Below are 19,820 nucleotides of genomic sequence, written 5' to 3'. Positions count from 1 at the left end.
AAAACAGGTCTTTCTGTGCCCCTAACTTAAAAAACATCCTTAGGACTCAGATAAGAATCTAAGACACACACACACACACACACACACACACACACACACACACATACACACACCACACCACATCCCAAACCCTACAATACACACTTATACCATACACCCATATCACATACACCCACATACCCCAAACTCCACACCACACATCACCATCACACACACACACACACACACACTCCATGCATACACAAACCCCTACATATACACACATATACACACACATATTCACACACCACACACACACACACTCACAGACACTCACACATCCTACATACCTCATACAATACACACACCAGTACCACCACCACCACCACCACACACACCATAAGAGTTTAATGAGCTAGCTAAACTTGTAGAATAAATGTGTAATATGAAATATGATGTTCCTATCTATCAACTATAAAAATAGCTCCAAACCAAATCAATTTATGGGGAATAATAAGAATACTTTTAAGTTAGGTTGTATTTAAATAGGAATTTCAGTTGACTTTCCTCCATTTTTTGGTTTTCTTGATGCAATAGCATGTGTATGGCAAAAAATAAACGTTTTAAGGTTACTTTCTGTCCTGGTGGGAGAAGGCTGAGCCACCAGCATCTGATTGATGTGACATCATGATGGAAGACCAGTGGGCTGTGAGGGGGAAGGATGGAGCCTCTCTCTGGCACTGCCATTGTCTTGGGCATGCCTTTGGCCTCTTGAGTCTGAAGTCTGGGGGTTTTTATCTAAAAGTTAGATGTGACAAGGGGTGGGATGCAGGGAATTTCTCAGTTCCATTCTCACTCTGCATCGTGCTTGCATCCTGTACAACTGCCCAAGTTCATTCTTCTGTTCTTCTGTCACTTTGGGGAAATTTCTAAGCTAAATAGATTCTTGTAAATTATTTCTTTGGAATCTTAAACAAACTATCCTTATTTTTCATCTTGTTTTGGACTCTTCCCTATAAGGCTCATTAAGCATCTAAGGCGAGTGATTAAAAAGTTAAGTCTCTTTGCTCTGAGGACAACTTCTTGTTCAGAGCAAAGGGCCTGCCCCTTTGAGATTTCTGGATGGGTCTCTCTGCCCCAGGCAGGACAGGCCTGTGGGGTCTCACTCATCTACCTGCACTTCACCATCTCGTCTACTCCCAGCCCTCTGGTTCTTCTTCATCACCCCATCCAGTACTACCAGCTTGATTTACTTATAACCAATGAAAGCCCTTGATTTGAATTTCTATTGTTTCCTTTCCTTTGTTCCAAGCAGGTATTCGAGTAAATTGAGAAAAGTGTTTAGTGTAGTTTTAAGGGTGGTATTAAGATGGAAAGAGAGGTCTGTGAAGAGGGCTTCTCAAAGAGTTGCCCTAAAGTGTCTTAACAATGGGCACACTCAGATTCTCATGCTGTCTCAAATTATTGTTGAAAACATCATTAAAGAATGTTTCCTCCTCCCTAAGTCAGAGTGTACCATGCACTGGGAGAGGACAGGCTGATAAGATAAACAGGTTCAAGGAACCGAGCCATGCTAGGACACAAGGGAGACAAGCGTGTGCTTTTCCTGTAAGCAGCATTCACAGTGTTGTTTGTGAATCTTCCCACTTAGTATTTTCATTCCATCCTCTCGACAGGAGTCAACAGTCCTTGAGCCTCAATTTACTCTTGCCTAGTCTAATTTTCTCCTATGATTGCTCACTAAACATAATCAAGTGTGTATTTTTACACACATAGCATATTGCTTATACATCTTCACACAATCTAGGCTTTGTTTTTGGAAGGAGTTTTTCGTTTGGTTGGGGTTTTGTTTGCTTGTTTGTTTGTCTAGTTCATCTTGTTTATTATGTGATTGGGACTGGAGTGATGGCTCAGTGTTCAAGAGCACTTGCTTCTATTGCAGTTAGTTTGCCAGCTCCCACCTCATCAATGGTTCAAAACCATATGTAACTCCAGTTCCAGAGGATCTGATGCCCTCTTCTGACCCCCTTGTGCATCAGGCACAAACATAGTATATAGTCATATATTCAGGTAAAACAGTCATAAATATAGAATGAAAAACATCTAAGAAGACAAACATCTCATAGTGGGGCATTTGGACTGAGAGGGGCTTTGATATGGTTCTTCATTTATTGAGGCTACCTTTGTTTTGATCGGCAAGTTAAACTTTAAAGACTACTTTAACACTTCCTATCCTAGGGGGATGCTGGAGCAGTGGAGTAGGAGAGGGTGGGTAGGTGGGAGAGAGCACCCTCATAGAGGCAAAAGGGAGGGAGGAGAGAGTGGATGTGGGAAGGAGGGTTTGTGGAGGGGTAACTGGGAAGTGGGATGTCATTTGAGATGTAAACAAGTAGAATGATTAATAAAAAAATCATAAAGTATTGATGACTTATTTACATACCCAAACATGCACTTTGGCTTCCTGACACATTCTGTCAATGCAGGAGTAATTGGCAATATTTCTAGTTCTCCCTCATCTACATCTCTCATTTGGCTTTTTCCATGAATTCTTCCCAACACTAGCACTGATGTCCTTCCAAGGCTCATCCTGGGCTCCCTGCTGCTGTGCCCGTGCATGGCCCTGAGTTCTTGTGCATTGTGGAGCTACTGCCATCTTCTTGGTATGAGTTCATTGCGTCTCACTCACAGAGAGTGACCCAACAGCACAGGGATGTCTTGGAGTCCTATGTAGGTTTCTCATTAGTACCTTGGACAGGCAGTAAACTCTCCATCATAGCCGTGGACTCTTCTGCTTATCTAAAACAAGCTTTTTTCTCTTGTCACCACCTGCAGATAGCTCTTTGCCTCTCTGTCCTTGCTGGTCATGCCTAGAACAGTTAGTTACCCAACCTCAACCAACAAAGACACGTGACGGAAAGACAGGAAGCCACTTCCGTGTGGCCAAAGACCTGTCATATACATACACATCAGGTATCTGAATTTTCTCTCTGAAGAAGCAAAGGTGATTGGATGGGCTTTTGTTTTTGGTTGGGGTGTTGTTCCTGAGGCTAAACCTTTAAAGCCTTCAACACGTAGAAGGCTTTGGAGAGTTTTTGGTCTGACTGATATATTAGACATTAGGGGTTGGTTAAATGTTAAATGGCTCCCGTGTAGTATGGCATAATGGGCCGGAAGTTAGGTGCCTGTGGCGGGAGCAGCTAAGGACAGAAGTGATCCACTGCCTCTCTGCAGTCACAGATGTGCACAGCATAAGGAGCAAGGTATTTTTTTTGATGTATGCTTATCTGGAAGGTCTCTGGAAACAGGTGCAAGAGAAAAGAAAGCTTGGAACTGGGGTTCCAGGTCAGCAGCTCTGATGAGATCATCAGGGCTCTCTGTGCAACCAAGCTGTTTGCATGTCATAAACTGTGATATGACTCAGGGCAAATATTTATCTAGTGAGAAGTGTAGGTGTGCACAATGAGGCCTCCTTCTTTAAGGAGATTTCCTCATGACGCTCATTAGCTGGGAGCAGCTCAGACTATAAATGTCACATGATCTCAGCTTAAGCTGTCCTGTGGCTAGTTATCTCTGAGCCTTAAGATTTCAGGCTCAGATAGGACTTGATGGGCCGGAGATGTTTTCCTTATAAAGTGGGAGGGGTTAGTGGAAGTAGGAGATCAGAGGATTTCTGAGTAAATACTGGCTTCAAAATCTTTAATAGTTCTGTAGTTTTTTGTTTTTAATTAATTGTTTTTTGAGACAGGGTTTTTCTGTGTAGCCCTGGTTGGAATCTACAGAGAAACTCCCTTGTAGATCAAGCTGGTCTCAAACTCAGAGATCCACCTGCCTGTAACTCTTAAGTGCTGGAATTAAAGGTGTGCACCCTGCTACTCCTTAGTATTTGTGAATGGCACTTAAGGAGCTCTTTCACGCCATAACACAGATAAAATGATTGCTCATGTTTTGCAGTTTGTTTTATAGTCTTTTCATAAGCAGATATGTGTATGAATAAATAAAAACAAATTTAAACTTGAATCATATATGAATCAAATATGAACACTTCTTAATGTTGTGGTTTTTAAAAGTTACAGGTTTCTCCTACCACCTCGTGGGCTTTGGGGATTGATTGCGCTGAGGTCATCAGGCATGGTGGCGAGCATCTTTACCCACGGAGCCATCTCACCAGCCTGTGCTTACATGATGTTTTATTTTTGTTGTTTGTTTGTTTCTTTGTTTTCTTTTAAGGGCTCACTCTATAGTCCAGACAGGCCAGGAATTCTATGTAGCCCCGACTGGTCTTGAACTCACACTTCTCCTGCTTCAGCCTCTCTTTTGGTTTATTTTTGCAATGCTAGGGATTCAACCCGGGGCCTTGCCCATGCTAGGCAAGCACTGCGCATGCTCTGCAGACCAGCTCTCCTGGCCATAGAAAATGACTTGTCTTACTTAGCTGCGCATGTTCTCTGTCATCTGAACCCTGCTTTAGGAGCTTCATGCAGAACCAGTCTCCCAGTCATTGCTTCGGTTCCTTCCAGGCCTTTCATTTGGGAGACATGGCAGGCTCTTTCCAAGACATCATTGGCCCCTGAGCACAGCACTGAATACAAATAGTTACATATACCATTCTAGAGAATGATCCATGGGGAGGATCCTGATCACTCTGTGCCTTCCTGAGCCAACTCTCTGATATCACGGTGGAGGGTGCTTTAATGAGACCGTGCACTAAATAACTAGATAATTCTGGAATTCTATGATTTGAAACATTATTTATATGGGACAATGAGTTCTGTGTCCCAAACAACTGAGCATTTGTCTCCGGTCTCCTGAGAGGTCTGGGCCTATCTGTACCTAAAGTCACTGAGTGTGTAGACAGGTGTATATAAGGTAGGCATATATATGGCAGTGATAAAAGTCTCTGCTGTTTGGGCTTTACTGTGTTTTCCATACCCTCTGTCTTAAGAGCCTTCATTCAGGCACTTGTCTTCTGCCTCCCAGTGGTTCTTTGAAGTATCCCTTATTATCTCTTCTCTGCAGATGAGGGCCCTGAAGCCAGCAGAGACAAGATAAAGCCCATCCAGCTCCCAACCCTGTGGCCTTTCTTCTCTGGTGCCTGGTGCCTCCCAAACCCATCCCAGTGAGCTTTCCTCTTATCTGCATTATCTTTCAAAGTCCTTCCCTGCAGGTGAAAGGCCAGTCTTTTTAAAAGATCATTGTAAAGTAGTATCGTTTCCTTGAAGATATCCAAAATATGGGTCCCCTCTGATCCAAATCAAATACAGTAATGCACTACTGTTTGGTTTCTCAGCCGTGGTGAGGGGCAGTAGGCATGGTCCCAGTGGCCAATGCAAAGCCAAGGAAACTCTCCCCAAATCACACCGTCCTGTAGAGTTGCAAGGCTTAGATATACCGCAAGCGATCTGTGAAGAGAAGACAGACCTGTCTTTTTAATATATTATATTACAGTATTTACCTAAATGTTGCTTGAGACCTGAGCTCATTTGCTCGTCATTTGAGAGATCCTTCAGGACGGTCTCTTGCCTCAATTTCTCTGCTAAGCCTAGAGATTTCACAGTTGGGAACATACCCTGGCCTTGTAGATGCTTTGTCTTATTTGAGTAGCTCAAATGCCAACAGGCCTTTGTAAATTACCTCCATTTCAGATAAGATCCCATAGAAGTTGTATGGCTATGTGAGAAGAAATCTGCTTAATGTATCAACCAGGCAAGCTATGTCCCCAGTATGTGTTGATTTGCCGAGGGATGGAAACCATTGCTTTTTTGCACCATTGCTTCACCAAAGTGCCACTCTGTGGAAGACTGGTTCTGTGTCATCCTTTATAACCCTGTGGACTTAAAGATTTGCTTTGCATGAACTAAGACAAAATGGGGAATAAATGGTAGACGAGGCCTCCGGCCTGTGATGGATACTTCCTGGGTTTCCTGCTGAGTATAGACACAGACTTTGGGCTTCTCAGGCAGCCCCAGAATACAGCGGCAGTAATCTGTCATGTTAAGGTGGTATCTGAGGAGAAGGAGACTCATAAACTTGGAAGACGAAGACTGTCAGAGCCCCATCCTGGATGTTCAGGGAGAAGCTTGGTGGTAGGCTCTTTCGGCAACAATCCCTTGAACTACCTTTGTCTCCCTGGAGCAGGAGGAGGCTGTAGGAGTGAGAATCAGTGACATGGACAAGAAATCAGTAGCTTTAGCTGTTCACAGATCTGCCTGGTGTGGCTGAGGATAGACCACATTATCAGACGAACCCAGACACTATCGTGATCTTAGTGTTTAGTCTGGAAGGTGCATTCTTTCCCTGTGAGATACTGAAGTCTGCTGAGGAGGTTCAAAGGATTGCGGAGTAAGGCAAGAGCCATTTGGAATTCAAGAACACCACCTTCTTTGAGAACCTAGGCATCTAGGACCCATGAATTCCCCGAGTATGTGGGCTGGCAGCAAGCAGGAAGAGATCTGGAGAAGGAGAGACCCAACGATGATTGGGCTCTGCCGTGAGAACATACGCTGCTTCCTGGGCTGAATTGAGCTCCCTTACTCTGCATCATGAAGGCAGCTTCTGGCCGGGAACCTGGACTATTGTGCCCTCAGTACAATGTGGCAGAGGCATGGTAATGGAACCCAAACCAGAACTTACTAGAGACTGAGGTGGAATTCTACAGTGAGGCTGAAGGGAGGAAGTAGCAACATCAAACAAACTGGAGGCGAGAGCTCTCTAGACACAGCAGCTAGAGTGTCCCTGAAGAGCCTTGTAGAGCCTAAAGATTCTAGAATCCTCTCTAGCTGCGCTCAACTCAAGGATGAACCTGCACCTGCCTGATCTTGCTCTTCCCAGGCCATAAGCTCCTCCCGTAAGTGAAGTCTCCAGCCTTCTTTTAGTGAGTTTTACTCCTCATAAAGCCACTGGGACAGCCCACATTCCTCAAGGCCACAGCCTGGATGAACTCCCTCAGGAGGAGGCAGGCAGCTTATCTCCCTGCTCTGTTCTTGGCTGGGTCCTATCTGGATATTACCCCTCCAGGGCAGCTGTTCAGGCACAGTGCTTAGTCGCTTGTCTATTGACTGTGAAATAATGGACCACCAATGCCTTGAGCTTACTATGGCCAACTACCTCCACAGCAGTGTGTACTGTATGTTATCTCGGCAATGAGCATCTTTATTTATCTACATAATGCCTTGCATTTGAAATGTGCTTCAGAGTTAGCACAGCACTTTCATTCTATTATCTAACAGGGCCCTGCTGTAAGAAAATGCAAGTTACGAAACTAATTTGAGGAGAGAGTGAGGCAAAAATATGATCCTTACTGTTGTTTTTGTATAAATTATAATATAATTTTTTTGAAAAACAGCAAGTACTTCAGTTACAAAACAACAAAAAGAAAAGACCACTGTAACGCTGTGTGGTTTAAACATCTCTGAGACCTACCAAAATCTAAAGAGACGAAAACTTCTGACCCAGCTATTTAAAATAAGAAGTTGCAATGTCTCAAGTAGGAATCCCTTCACTGTTTGAAAGAAAATATGTTTCAAATGTCACATGGCAAAGAAATTGATGGTCTGAGCTGCAGTTCATTTATTTATTTTATCAAAGTGATATTCACAGAACGTAAAATCTACTGTTTTATGATGAAAACTGGAGGCAAGTTGACCTCTGTCTAGCTCAAAGACACTCCAGAACATAGCCCAGGATACCCCAGTTCTGACCCCGTGAGCCTTAGGAAGCTGTTTAGCTGCCCTTCTGTCTCTATGGCTGTCTTCCACTGGATATGGAACCATGTGGAATATGGAGACATCTAACGGATCCTTCTGTGTCTGGCTTCTTTCTCTCAGCGTGTTTTCAGGCTTTGTGCCCTTTGTAATATGTATCAGAACTTTATTCCCTTTTCTGGCTGAATAACCAGTATTTTTAGCATCAAAACATTTTGGGGGGGGTGATGAAAACTCCAGCACTCACCCACACATAGACCCAGTATATCAGTCCCTCCGTGGGCAATAACCTCCTCTCACAGCAAGAGTGAGATTTTTAAGTTGATCATAAAGTACCAGCACTAAAGGAACATGGGCAGTTAAGGCTGTAATTTGTTGCATATTTAAAACTCGGGAAGGAGGTAGGCAGCACCATGCAAGGCTTACAGGTCATTCTTTGCATAATACACACATCCTGGGAAACAAAAAATGCCCAATAAAGAATGTTAAGAGAATTAACAAAATTATTCTTGAGGCTCTTGCGTCCTGGGAGTCTGTCAACACGTGAGTCTTCCAGAGAGTTCTTGGAGCACATGTGGACCCGTTGGTGCCCTGCAATTGGTGCCCTGCGATAGTCTCAGGGCTGAGGTTTGGAGTGGCTGGTTAAAGAAATTTCTCCAGCTTTTGGGGGTGGCTTATAGTTGCCTCAAGCACAAATGAAAATAATAATACCTATAGAAAGACACCTTTAATGTTTGAATCACGGCCTCCTCCACTGTCCACTGCCTCAGGTTGCCAGGACTGTCTGCCATTGGCTGGGCTCCACCTGGGGTTAGGATGACCCCTGTAATAAGAATTCCCTCTCATGTAACTCCACATACATCTTGAACGTTGAGTCTTCTAGAGTCTCTGACTCAAGCCCCTTAGCAGCTGGCACTTGTTCTTTGAAAGCCACAAAAGGCATGCAAGTTCTTGGTCCCCCAAGCAGCCAGCCCAGAGACAAGAGTAGGGAGGCCAGGGCTCCAAGTGGATCTTGGGTGCCTGCTGGGGTTGGTCTCAGAGGGCTTTCCAGGTGGCCACTCAGGCCACAGCCAGTCCACCTGTATGCAGCTGGGTACTTGGAGTGGCCCTAGTAGACAAAGTCTCCATCTTGCCATGGTCACCTGGGCTCTGCTTCTTCTCTCTCTGCTGCCCGGGCTGGCTGCCCTCTTCTGGGACTTGTGGCTGGCCACTCGGCAGCAGCTGCACCATCTCATGGTCCTTGTCGCCCAGCACTCGAGGAAGAAAGAGAGAGGACTTCTGTGTGTGGCGGGTCTTGAAGCCCCTGCCTGCGTGGCCAACCCTTACCATTCACCGACACGTACCAAGGTCTCTGGGCACTAGGCTGCTGTCAAGCCCCTGGCCCTGTGCTGTACAGGCAGGAAGCTTACGTGTTGTAGCCCAGCTCATGTTCCCTCATGTTCCCTTGACGAAACCCACATCCTAATTCCTGGGATCTATACCCACCTAGCATCTGTTGACTTAACTGAAAGGACAGTCTACTATGGCTCTTTGAAAGACAAAGATCATTCTGGATTTTCCAGATGTCCCTCAGTTCATTGCAGAGAGACTCTGGAGACAGGCAGATAAGGTGGTGATGTCAGGGCAGAGGTCAAGACTGAACATACGCCAGGGAGTGCAAAGGCTTCTTGCAGCCGTGAGAAGCTGGAAGGCACCACGTTCGGATTCTCCCTTCGAGCCTTGGGGAGAGAACTTATTAACACCTGGCTTTCAGCCAGTGCGAGTGGACTATCTGTCTACCTTTAACAGTGTCACCAATACAGCAGGCTTTCTCAACCATGGCACTGGGAACATTCGGTAATTCTTGCCTGGGGAGCTGCCCCCTACATGGGGGACATTAGCAGCTCTCAGTCCTACCTGCTAGATACAATAGTACTTCTCCCCAGTTGTGACAACCAAAAATGTCTCCATGGGTTGCCAGTATCACCTAGACGACAAAAAAAAAGTCCTTCCCTTTTGAGAATCTCTAGAGGGTTTGGCTCTCACTGCTTCTTTAAGTAGCCATGTGGTCAAGGGAGGGCCAGACACTCTTAGTCTCATCATGGTGAGCATATTCAAATGATACAATATATGGTAAGGCCCCAGAACTGTTCCTGGTAAAATATATAAGAAGATTATTAACCCATGATTGCCATACTAGTTTATGACACAGCATTCTGTGTAGTACCTGTTCTAGAATCAACAGGTATTTGAAACCTTTTTCCAAAAGTCGTTTCTACTGCAAAGATCAAATGTTGGGTGGGGCAGGCAATATGGCCCAGTGATAAAGATGCTTGCCATCAAACCTGATGACCTGAGTTCGGGACTAGGGACTCACATGGCAGAAGGAAAGATCTGACTCCTTCAAGTCCTCTGTCCTGCCATGTGCACACTCTGGCACATGTTTCTTACCCAAATAAATAAATGTGATAAAAAGTTATAAAAAAAGATCAACACATGTTTTAATATCACATAGCCCCCCTTCTCGGTTTCTCCTTCTGTCTCAGAGCTTCCAATCACTGTTCCTATGAGCTGTGGAAACTTGGCTTGATGGAGCACCTGTCAGTCAGGCAAACTCCTTGAACTCTTTAACTAATACCCTGGATAAACTGTAACAAGCAAACCCTTTCCATGTGTCAATGACATGTCTGTTACTTCATAATTACAGCTTTCTCCACAGTGACTGGAGCTGTTGAATTCACTAAGGCATTGTGTCAGTGGCCCCATTCAAATATGTGAAATATTTAGCAGCTTTTAGCAGCTTTCAGTGAAGATTTCAGAGTGTTGTGACTAGATACTGCCATCTATTTTTACAAGGAAGAGGAATTTGGTCCAAATGGGGACTAGGCCATTGTGCCTCTGTGCCCTGGGGACATGACTGTGAATACAGATGTTTCTAACTCTAGCCTGCAATAATAATAATATGCTCAATAACTCTGTAAAAGGTATAGGAGTTGAGAGTAAAGCCATTGAGGATCTTCTTAAGGATAATCGAAAATAAGTTCGGTGTTGTGGAGCCCAGTGCTCAGTGATGCACTCTTTATGACTGCTGCTTGGGATGACTGCTTTTCAAAGGTGCACATACGCCTTCTTTTCCTTCTAAGCATCTTTCCTGGGAATGCCTTTCAAAGGCAGCCCATGTGGCTTCAGTTTATCCAGCTGCCGTGGGAATTCTCTCTAGCAGTAGTTTAGGGATCAGTCCCGGCAGGCAAGCAGACTCAGGGAAAGTGTATGCCTAGCAGGAAAGAGGCCTGGTTCAGGTCTCTGATACTCGATCTCCACTTGAAAAGTGGATGACTTTGGGGAAGTCATTAGGCTTACTCTCCTGAGCCTCGGGAGCCTTATAACCACTATTGCTAGGATTAAAGTATTAGAAGCGAGTAGACTTGTGTCAAGGGCTTGTTATACTCAGAAAATGTTGGTAATAAGAATTTTGTGATTAACGTGGAATCTTATTTCTAAGGTACCTTATAATTAGTCATTGCAATTATAATCCATGTGTGAAGTATACCTGTAATTATCAGTTTTAATAGGCAGTCACTTTTCAAATATACCCTGCCTAACAATGGGGCTCCACACAGCCAGCTAGGGCTGGCCTCCCGTGAGCTTGGACCTGTGGTACTCTTCCCATATTCTGTGTATACTTACATAAAAGTGTACTGAAATGAGAGAAGAGAGGCACTGGATAGTTGGGCTCATAAAAGTCCAACTTATAAAATATTTGTAGTCAGTTCCCAGGTGCTATTTGGCACTCCTCTTGTGGATAGAGACTTACGCAGACACTGTTGAACGGCTCTGGATTACAGTGAGCCAACCTGTTATATTACCTGGATGAAATGGGGTATTTTTCAGCGAGTCAAGGCTTCATTGGGAAATGGGCAGAGTCAAGGTTGATTCTCACACCTGCCGTGTACTGCTGCCCTATGGGAGAGGGCTGGTGATGGGAAAGGGTGGCTTCCCAGCAATGTGAACAATCTAAAATGTCTCCTTTGACATGTTTGCTTCTGGGGCTGGGAGCATAGCTCCGTGGTGGAGTACTCACTTGGCATGTGCAAGGCCCTCAGGAAGATCATCTTGCCATTAAAATTTATTTATGTTACATTATATGTATTTTTTTTCAGGGCCAGCACCCAAACCTTCCCTGTATAATACTTTAAAATTGTTCAGATTATAGTATCTGTTTTGGCTTTTTTTTCTATTGCTGTGATAAACATCATGCCCAAAAGCAACTTGGGGAGGAAAGGATTTATTTAGCGGAGACCTCCAGAGGTCTATTAACGTAAGAACTCTAGACAGTAGCCTGGAGCAGAAACCATGGAGGAATGTTGTTTACTGGCTTGCTATGTAGTTTCTGCTCAGCTAGTGTCTTAGTCAGGGTATCTATTCCTGCACAAACATCATGGCCAAGAAGCAAGTTGGGGAGGAAAGGGTTTATTTAGCTTACTTCCACGTTGCTGTTGATCACCAGAGGAAGTCAGAACTGGAACTCAAGCAGGTCAGGAAGCAGGAGCTGACGCAGAGGCCATGGAGAGATGTTCCTTGCTGGCTTGCTTCTCCTTGCTTGCTCAGCCTGCTCTCTTACAGAACCCAAGACTTCCAGCCCAAGGATGGCACCACTCACAAGGGGTCCTACCCCCTTGATCACTAATTGAGAAAATGCCCCACAGCTGGATCTCATGGAGGCACTTCTCCAACTGAAGCTCCCTTCTTTGTGATAACTCCAGCCTGTGTCAAGTTGACACACAAAACCAGCCCGTACAGCTAGCTTTCCTAGATAGCCCAGGACCCCTTGCTCAGGGATGGTACTGCCCACGGAAGGTACATCAATCAGCAATCAAGCAAATGCTACGTAGACATGCCAACAGGCAGTCTCCCTGAGAAGGCTGAGACTTCTTAAGATAACTTTGAACTGTGTCAGGTTGACAGCTAAAGCTGACTAGCAGTATATCTTTACATGGAGTGAGTACCTAAAAAGTCTACTTTAGTGTGTGCAACATTCTGTGCCATAGACTCATTTAGGATGTTTATATAGTTGTATTGATTCCATAAACAGATGTCAATCGTGTAGATTCAGATTATTCGGAATGCCACTTTGATGGGTACCTGATAAATGTTAATTAAATTGAGTATATATTGCTTCCTAAGTTGCTTGTAACTTTATAATGTAAATATTATTGACAATAAACTTGAACTGTATTACATTGAAGCTCTTAGAGTTTGTCATGCTCTATGTTACCAAGAACTAGAGAGGCTTGGTTGGTTACTTGGTTAGGGCAAGGCCAGGACACTGCTTTTTAACTGAACTTGTATACAAAAAGGCCCTCTTAGCCATTCATATAGTTTGACTTTTTTTTTTTCAGACACAGGGTTTCTCTGTGTAGCCTTGACTTTGCTGGAACTCACTCTGTAGACCAGGCTGGCCTCGAACTCAGAAATCCACCTGCCTCTGCCTCCTAAGTGCTGGGATTAAATGCGCGTGCCACCACTGCCTGGCTTGACTTTAAAAAAACAAAAAAACTCCCCTCTTCTTTCTCTTTGTTCAATGCAAGCAATCTGATACTGCAGAAAAACCATGCCTTCAGCAGCTATAATGTGTAGCTTCTGTCTTTCCTTGACTGCTGATAGCCAATACGAGTTTTAATCAGTCCTCTGGGGCTTCTTGAGCCTGTGCATGGGCGAATAGCTCCTTCCCCACTCAAAGGACTGGAGCCCATAGTAGGTCTGCTTTCCAGTCCTTTGCTTCCACCTCCTAGTTCCCTGGTTAGTGGTTGTGGTCACTGTAAAGGTGAGGTTTATTGTAGGATCTTTTTATAAATCTTCCTTTTCCATCATCTTGTTTGTGGTGGGATAAAGGACAGGGAAAAAAGGGACAGTGCTGTGGACAGATGGGACCAGTCATATATGGAATGCAGACAGAGTCCTGTTGTATTTTAAGTTCTGTATGACCGAGTGTGTGTGACTTGTTCAAGCTAGAAAGATCAAAGAGGGTTTTAAAAAGCAGGACCGTCAGCCATGGGACATAAAAATGAGAGCTGCATTGTGTCCAAGCCAACAGGTTAGGGTTTTAACTTTCCCTTGGGCTTTTTTTAGTGAAAACAGGGAAAGAAACAGATATTTCAAGATGGAGAAATCACCCAGGGAAAGAAGAAAGTATGGGAAAGGGTAAAAATTAATAACTAAAGATTAGCTTCAGTAGCCGGGCTCCCTGAGTACAGACGTGTGAGCCCTTTCCTCTCTTGGGAAGTCTCCACTAAGGAAAGTCTGCTGTAAGTCAGGTCACTTGTCATGGAAGTAATACATATTTTTTCATTGTGGAAAACATAAAATATAAGTTATTAAAGAAGATAAAACTTTGGAAAGTATCATTCAGTATTTCTATTCAGTGTTTATTCCCAGAGTTTCTTTAGAATAGAAGCACAGAGGACATGCTGTTTTAAAAATCTGCTTGTAAGGCACTTAAGATATTATGAATGTTTTCTGCTTCTAAGTAGGACTCAAAAGCATTTTTAATGGTTATTTCTTGGTAATTAGCATAATGAGCTTATTGGCTAATGCCAGTGACTCAGAATCTGCAGATTCATTTCATCTATTCCTAAGTCTTCCCCAGGAAAAGCTGCTCTAAATCTACTGTTTGAAATGTATAATTTCAATCATCAAATATCAGAAATATGCTTTTAATATTCATGCTCATTTCCTTAGGACAGATTCCTGGAAGGGCAATTACTAGATCAGCAGGGTTGTAAGGCATGAAGGTAGTGGTGCACTGCTCTGTTTATCCCTGGGAAGACACTGACATCGATTTAGAGCAGGGATGGGGACATTCTGGTCCTCACTTCCTGGAAAGCTGCATGTGATCACTTTTAAAAACTCTTTGATATGTTGATTTTTTAAAAAATAATTGATTCTTAAAATATTTACTGTAATATGTCTTAATTGCACATTCTTTTGTCTGGGCACGTATGCATAATTTTGGTCATTTGTGTGATTTCTTTTCCAAATTGCTTTATGTTGTTCGCCTATATTCTTGAGAGTGGTTTGCTATTAAGGTGAGTTCACGAGTCTACGTTGACTGTAGTCATTAGCACCCTTTCCATTATGTGTCACAGTTATTGCTTTCTGCTTGTTCATCTTTCATTGCTCTTTGGTTTTTTCCCTAGACATTTATAGACCTATGCCATCAGATATATTTTTCCCTATGAATTTGGCCTTTACCATGACTAGACGGGTCTTTTTCCATTCTGCTGCTTTGTAAATATTATCTTAAATTTTGTTGGGTCATTTTTGTGGTTTAGATTTTTCTTTTTTTGCTGTAAATGAAAAAATATAGAAATGTTATTTACTTTCAAATTTTACTTTGTCAAAACAACAACAACAGGAAAATAAAAAGAGAATCCTTTAAGCTAGGTGGTTGTGGTGAGTACACACCTTTACTCCGAGCACTTGAGAGGGAAATGCAGACAGATCTCAGTGAGTTCAAGGCCAGCCTGGTCTACAGAGTGAGTTCCAGGACAGCCAGGGATACACAGAGAACCCCTGTCATGAAAAAGAAAAAAAAAATACAAACAAACAAAACAAAAATTATTTTTTGTGGAAGACCAGAGACCAACTTTTTTTTTCATTGTGGAAAATGTATAAAAAAAATAAGAGATTAAAGAAGGTAAAATGTTTAGACTTGTGGGTTCTAACTTGATCTGTTTCAAAATAGGTGGGCAGTCAACCAGCATGATTCAGAAATCTTTCTTTTTGCATTGATTTGAAATGCCCTGTTAATTGAGCACTGAATTCCAGACTTAAGTTTTGTTTTTTGAGACAACATCTCATGTGGCTTTCAGACTGGCCTCTTTGGTATCTAAGGCTGGCCTTGAACTCCAGATCCTCCTGCCCCCACCTTCCAAGAGCTTCAGTCAGAGGCCTCCCATCATGCTCAGCATGCCAGGCTGTTTGTAAAGAATAGAACAGAATGGGTTTCCGTTCTTATTGGTGATCAAACAGTTTGATATGTTCTAATGTAGGCCAAACCTACTTACTCATCTTTTCTCTCCAAGTCTTCATAAGCATTCTTGAAGATTAGTTTTCAAGAACGTTAGAGCCATTTTGTTACATTATAAAGAAAACCTCCCATCATTTGGGGGAGAATCTCTCATGTTTAACATGTCATATCATTTCATGAACATATTACATCATTTTCATTCATATCTTTTTGTAAAAACACATGGCTTTATATCACTTGTATAAGTTTCCGTTTAGCTTCCCTCTGCTTATTTAATATCTTTTATTTTGTTTATGAGGATGAATTTTAGCCCGTCATATATGTTGCTTGGTTGTTTCTAGAATGAAGGGTATTTGATTTTTACCTAGTGGCTTTGTCATTATAGAATGATGCTATTACATTCTGTCAATGGAATATCAAAGTATTTCCACGTGTTAATTTTATCTTCCAGTTTCCATCATTCATATTTTTACTGCCTTAAGTAATACATGAGTTGCAACTTTCTTCTAGTATTTTGGCAATGACAATCTTTTTTTGTTCTCCAAAAAGATGCTTTTAGGAGCACACTCATGTGTGACCTACTTGATACACTGTTGTGAATGACAGTAGCCAGGTGCTCTTATCCACCAGAAGGTGACCTGCCAACCTACTAAACGAAGCTATTTTTAGGGAGAGTCTAACTAATCTCTGACTCTTTTTGTGCTTGATTTCAAAAGATCTATAAGAAGGGAATTTGTAGCGCATCATAGTCAAGTTAGAAAAGTAGATCAGCAACCCATGGAGTGTCAAGTCTGAGCTTCCTGTGCAAAATTATCAAGACCTTGGCTGCAAATTTATCAGGACCTTGGCTGTGCAGTATAATTGAATGGCTGAAGCTCACACTTTTACTTTAAGACGTGAGTTGGTTTTTATTTAATTGTGACCTACTTGAGAGATGCCCTTTCTAAAGAACTGTTTGTGTGAGGCACCAATCCCATTTTAGAGGTTAGCAGCGTGGGTGTTTTCAAAGTATATTCAGCCATTGCATAAGGGTATCAGTAGCCATTTACAAAAATGTGCATGGTGCCAATGTGGGGCTGGGGGATGCTCATTTGTAATATATCCATGCCCTTTCCTAGGTATATACATTATTCTTATTTGTTGGGCCTCCTCATACAAAGCAATCTGATTTAATTAAATTATGCTGTATGAGTAACGTAGGATTTTACACTCCCCCTTCAAAATGAAGGAACTATGCTGACTAGAGAGATGGATGGCTCAGCTGGTGAGAACGCTTCCCTGCTCTTCTACAGGAAGAACTCAAACTACCAACAACTCCTGCTCCAGGAATTCAGCAGCTCCCTCTGGCTTCTGTGGACACCTCCCCTCAATCCTCTCTGGCTTCTATGGGTACCTGCACACACACACACACACACACACACACACACACACACACACACAGACACACACACACACACTAATTTTAACAATTTAAATGTAGAAGATATTGAACATTATAATTAAGCTAATTGTGACACTGTGTGTGTGTGTGTGTGTGTGTGTGTGTGTGTGTGTGTGTGTGTACAGAGAGAAAGGAGAGACATATGTACTATCCTTTTAGCTTAACATAATAATCACCCAAGCTACCTAGATGTGGAGCATGAAGGAAGGAAGGAAGGAAGGAAGGAAGGAAGGAAGGAAGGAAGGAAGGAAGGAAAGAAGGAAGGAAGAAAGGAAAGAAGGAAGAACTTGGAGTGAAAGGTATTCTATGCAGGGCTAGAGGAAGAGTGGACCAGAGCTCTGAGTATGAATCCCAGATGACCTCACAGGCTCCACCCATCCCCGCCCCTGTTCTCAAATGATCACTGACCCGTGCCTCCTTCATAAGTCTAAAAAGCAAAGCTGAGGTGATGCTGCCTGACCCTGGCAAGGCTTAAGGTCACATGAACAAACCCCCCTTTTCTCTGAGCTCCTGGGTGGCCTCTAAAAGCTGGCTGTGTCCCCTGAGCTGCCTGTAGACTTCACTTTGCTCTCTTTGATCAGTCACCTGGCACTGACCCCATGGTATTAAGAGTGTAGCCTTCCTCCTGCTGTGTACAAAGACAGCTGTGGAGAGGAGCTAGGACAGTTGCCTTACTCCAAAGACTAAATTCCAGGGTTGGCCCTGTGATATTATACATAAATACCTTTAGATACAGGTCAGCCTGCCTTCCTCTGTTGTATACGATTAGTTCTGAGAACTCATAGCTGATCCATTTGCTTATCGAAGCCAGAAAAAAAAAAGGACTGGAATAAGAAACGATGTGGAAGAGTTTTCCAAACCTTGCATTTTTATTTTGTCAGCCTGACACATTTGTAGATGGAAATAGTCATTTTAAGTTGTGTATAGTGGCCGCTGTGCATTCTGGGTATTCAGTTTGGGTTACACAAAGTCATCTGCAAACTGAAAGCCAACCAACACACAAGGAAACCTCAGAGGAAGGGAACTTTTAATGTCTTTATTCTGATCATCCTCCTGTGGCAGCCACTCGTGGCTATTAGCTGTAGTGTTTGACAAAAGCACATTTCTGGGACTTGGACTCCCTCTTGATGTATGTAGTGTGGAAGAAAACTTAGTAGAAAGAGCCTGGCCCCTGCTGCGAAGACGGTGAGTTCCAACAACCAGACGCTGTATGACATAACTTCATTAAACTCAATTCTGGTTTGTCCTGACTAAAGAGACCCAGGGACTTTCAGTTGGCAGGAACATGTGAGCGCCTGCCCCTTCTTAAGAGAAGGTGAGGGCAGTGGTGGTGCACGCCTTTAATCCCAACACTTGGGAGGCAGAGGCAGGTGGATTTCTGAGGCCAGCCTGGTCTACAGAGTGAGCTCCAGGACAGCCAGGGCTACACAGAGAAACCCTGTATCAAAAAACAAAAAATACAAAACAAAACAAAACAAAGAGAAGGCGGTTGTTTGCTTATATTCCTGCCTTCTCTCGAATGTTCTTCCAGCTGACTTTCTAATATTACTGTGTCAGCAATATAATGTGTAGCCACATGTGAACACTAAGTCCTACAGAGTGGCTATAAGACTGACTTTTTACATAGTTTTAGTTAAAGTTTACATCAGATATATATATATATATATATATATATCTCCAGTTTAGTCCCTGGAAAACACTCAACTACGTTAGCCACAAATGGACATATGAGGCCACCATTTCATTTGCAAATTTTATGAAATCCAAATATAGTCAAGAAATTCTAGTTCTTGATAAGATGAGGTAAACATACTTCACTCTGACCCCTCCTACTGACTGCAGTTATGAAGCCTGGCTGGAATGCATGGGACAGCTCTGCACACACTGTGAAAGTAAAGAGTGGCCGTGAGGAGCACGGAAGAGCCAGATTTTGATATTCCACCAGGCTGCCAAAGGAGGGAGTAAATCTGCTTCCTTGCTGCCTTGTGTCCATAAGAGAAAGTCTATGTTAAGGTTTTAAAGACTGTTGGCTGACTGAAAAAAGAGTCAGGCTGCCTGAATCCCACCTGGACAATCACCTGCTGAAACAAAATGGACCATTCTCAGCAAGGATTGAAAAAGACCCACAGCCTCAGAGAGTATCATTCCAAGTATGTGGCACACAATGCACAAATACTTAGCCCGTGGAGAACTGGGGACATCCTCAGTTCACATGGAGAAAGGCAGTCAAGAGAAACCAGGACCAAGACTGGCACAGATGCTGGCTTTTCAGATAGACATCAAAGCAGCCATTATAAAGATGTTTAACACACCTGAAACAGAGAAACATTGGGTAAGGTGCTCAGAACATGACTGGGAGATACATATAGAAGAGCGAAGATTAAAATAAAACACAAGAGCTGAAAACACAAACCACCAGACTCAGGATCAAAAGAGAAACGACAGAGGAAGAGGTCGGTGGAGCAGTCTAACAGCAGAGAGAAAATGAGATGTGGGGTGGGGTAAACTAAGCCCCAGGAATAGTGGAATCATGGCAAAGGAACAAGGTTTCCGGCATCAGTGTTCCAGAAGGAAAGGAGCCAAGCATGGCACTAGAGTTATAAATAAGGGGTCCCTAGAGATGTGCCCAGCGATCCAAGATGTGTAGTCACAGACATTAACCCAGAGAGTTGTACTCATCATTACCAAACGG

At 43.2% G+C, this 19,820-nt stretch overlaps 1 protein-coding gene and 1 pseudogene across 3 annotated transcripts in view; both read left to right on the top strand.

Moving 5' to 3' along the window:
• Pip5k1b (phosphatidylinositol-4-phosphate 5-kinase type 1 beta) overlaps positions 1-19,820 on the top strand; it is a 267,662-nt gene that overhangs the window by 35,675 nt on the left and 212,167 nt on the right. The window contains exon 1 of one of the 3 annotated variants that reach the window (XM_031389977.1): positions 16,489-17,076. The exons of the other annotated variants lie outside the window; for them this stretch is intronic. The gene's annotated coding sequence lies outside the window, so the exon portion shown is untranslated. Of the gene's footprint in view, positions 1-16,488; positions 17,077-19,820 lie in introns of those variants that run through there. 3 annotated transcript variants of the gene reach the window in all.
• LOC116101434 overlaps positions 1-19,820 on the top strand; it is a 64,745-nt pseudogene that overhangs the window by 35,419 nt on the left and 9,506 nt on the right.

This window comes from Mastomys coucha, unplaced genomic scaffold (assembly GCF_008632895.1).
Source record: "Mastomys coucha isolate ucsf_1 unplaced genomic scaffold, UCSF_Mcou_1 pScaffold21, whole genome shotgun sequence".
Taxonomy (NCBI): domain Eukaryota; kingdom Metazoa; phylum Chordata; class Mammalia; order Rodentia; family Muridae; genus Mastomys; species Mastomys coucha.
The sequence above is the reverse complement of the archived record's forward strand: the minus strand, read 5'-3'. Positions and strand labels throughout refer to the sequence as shown.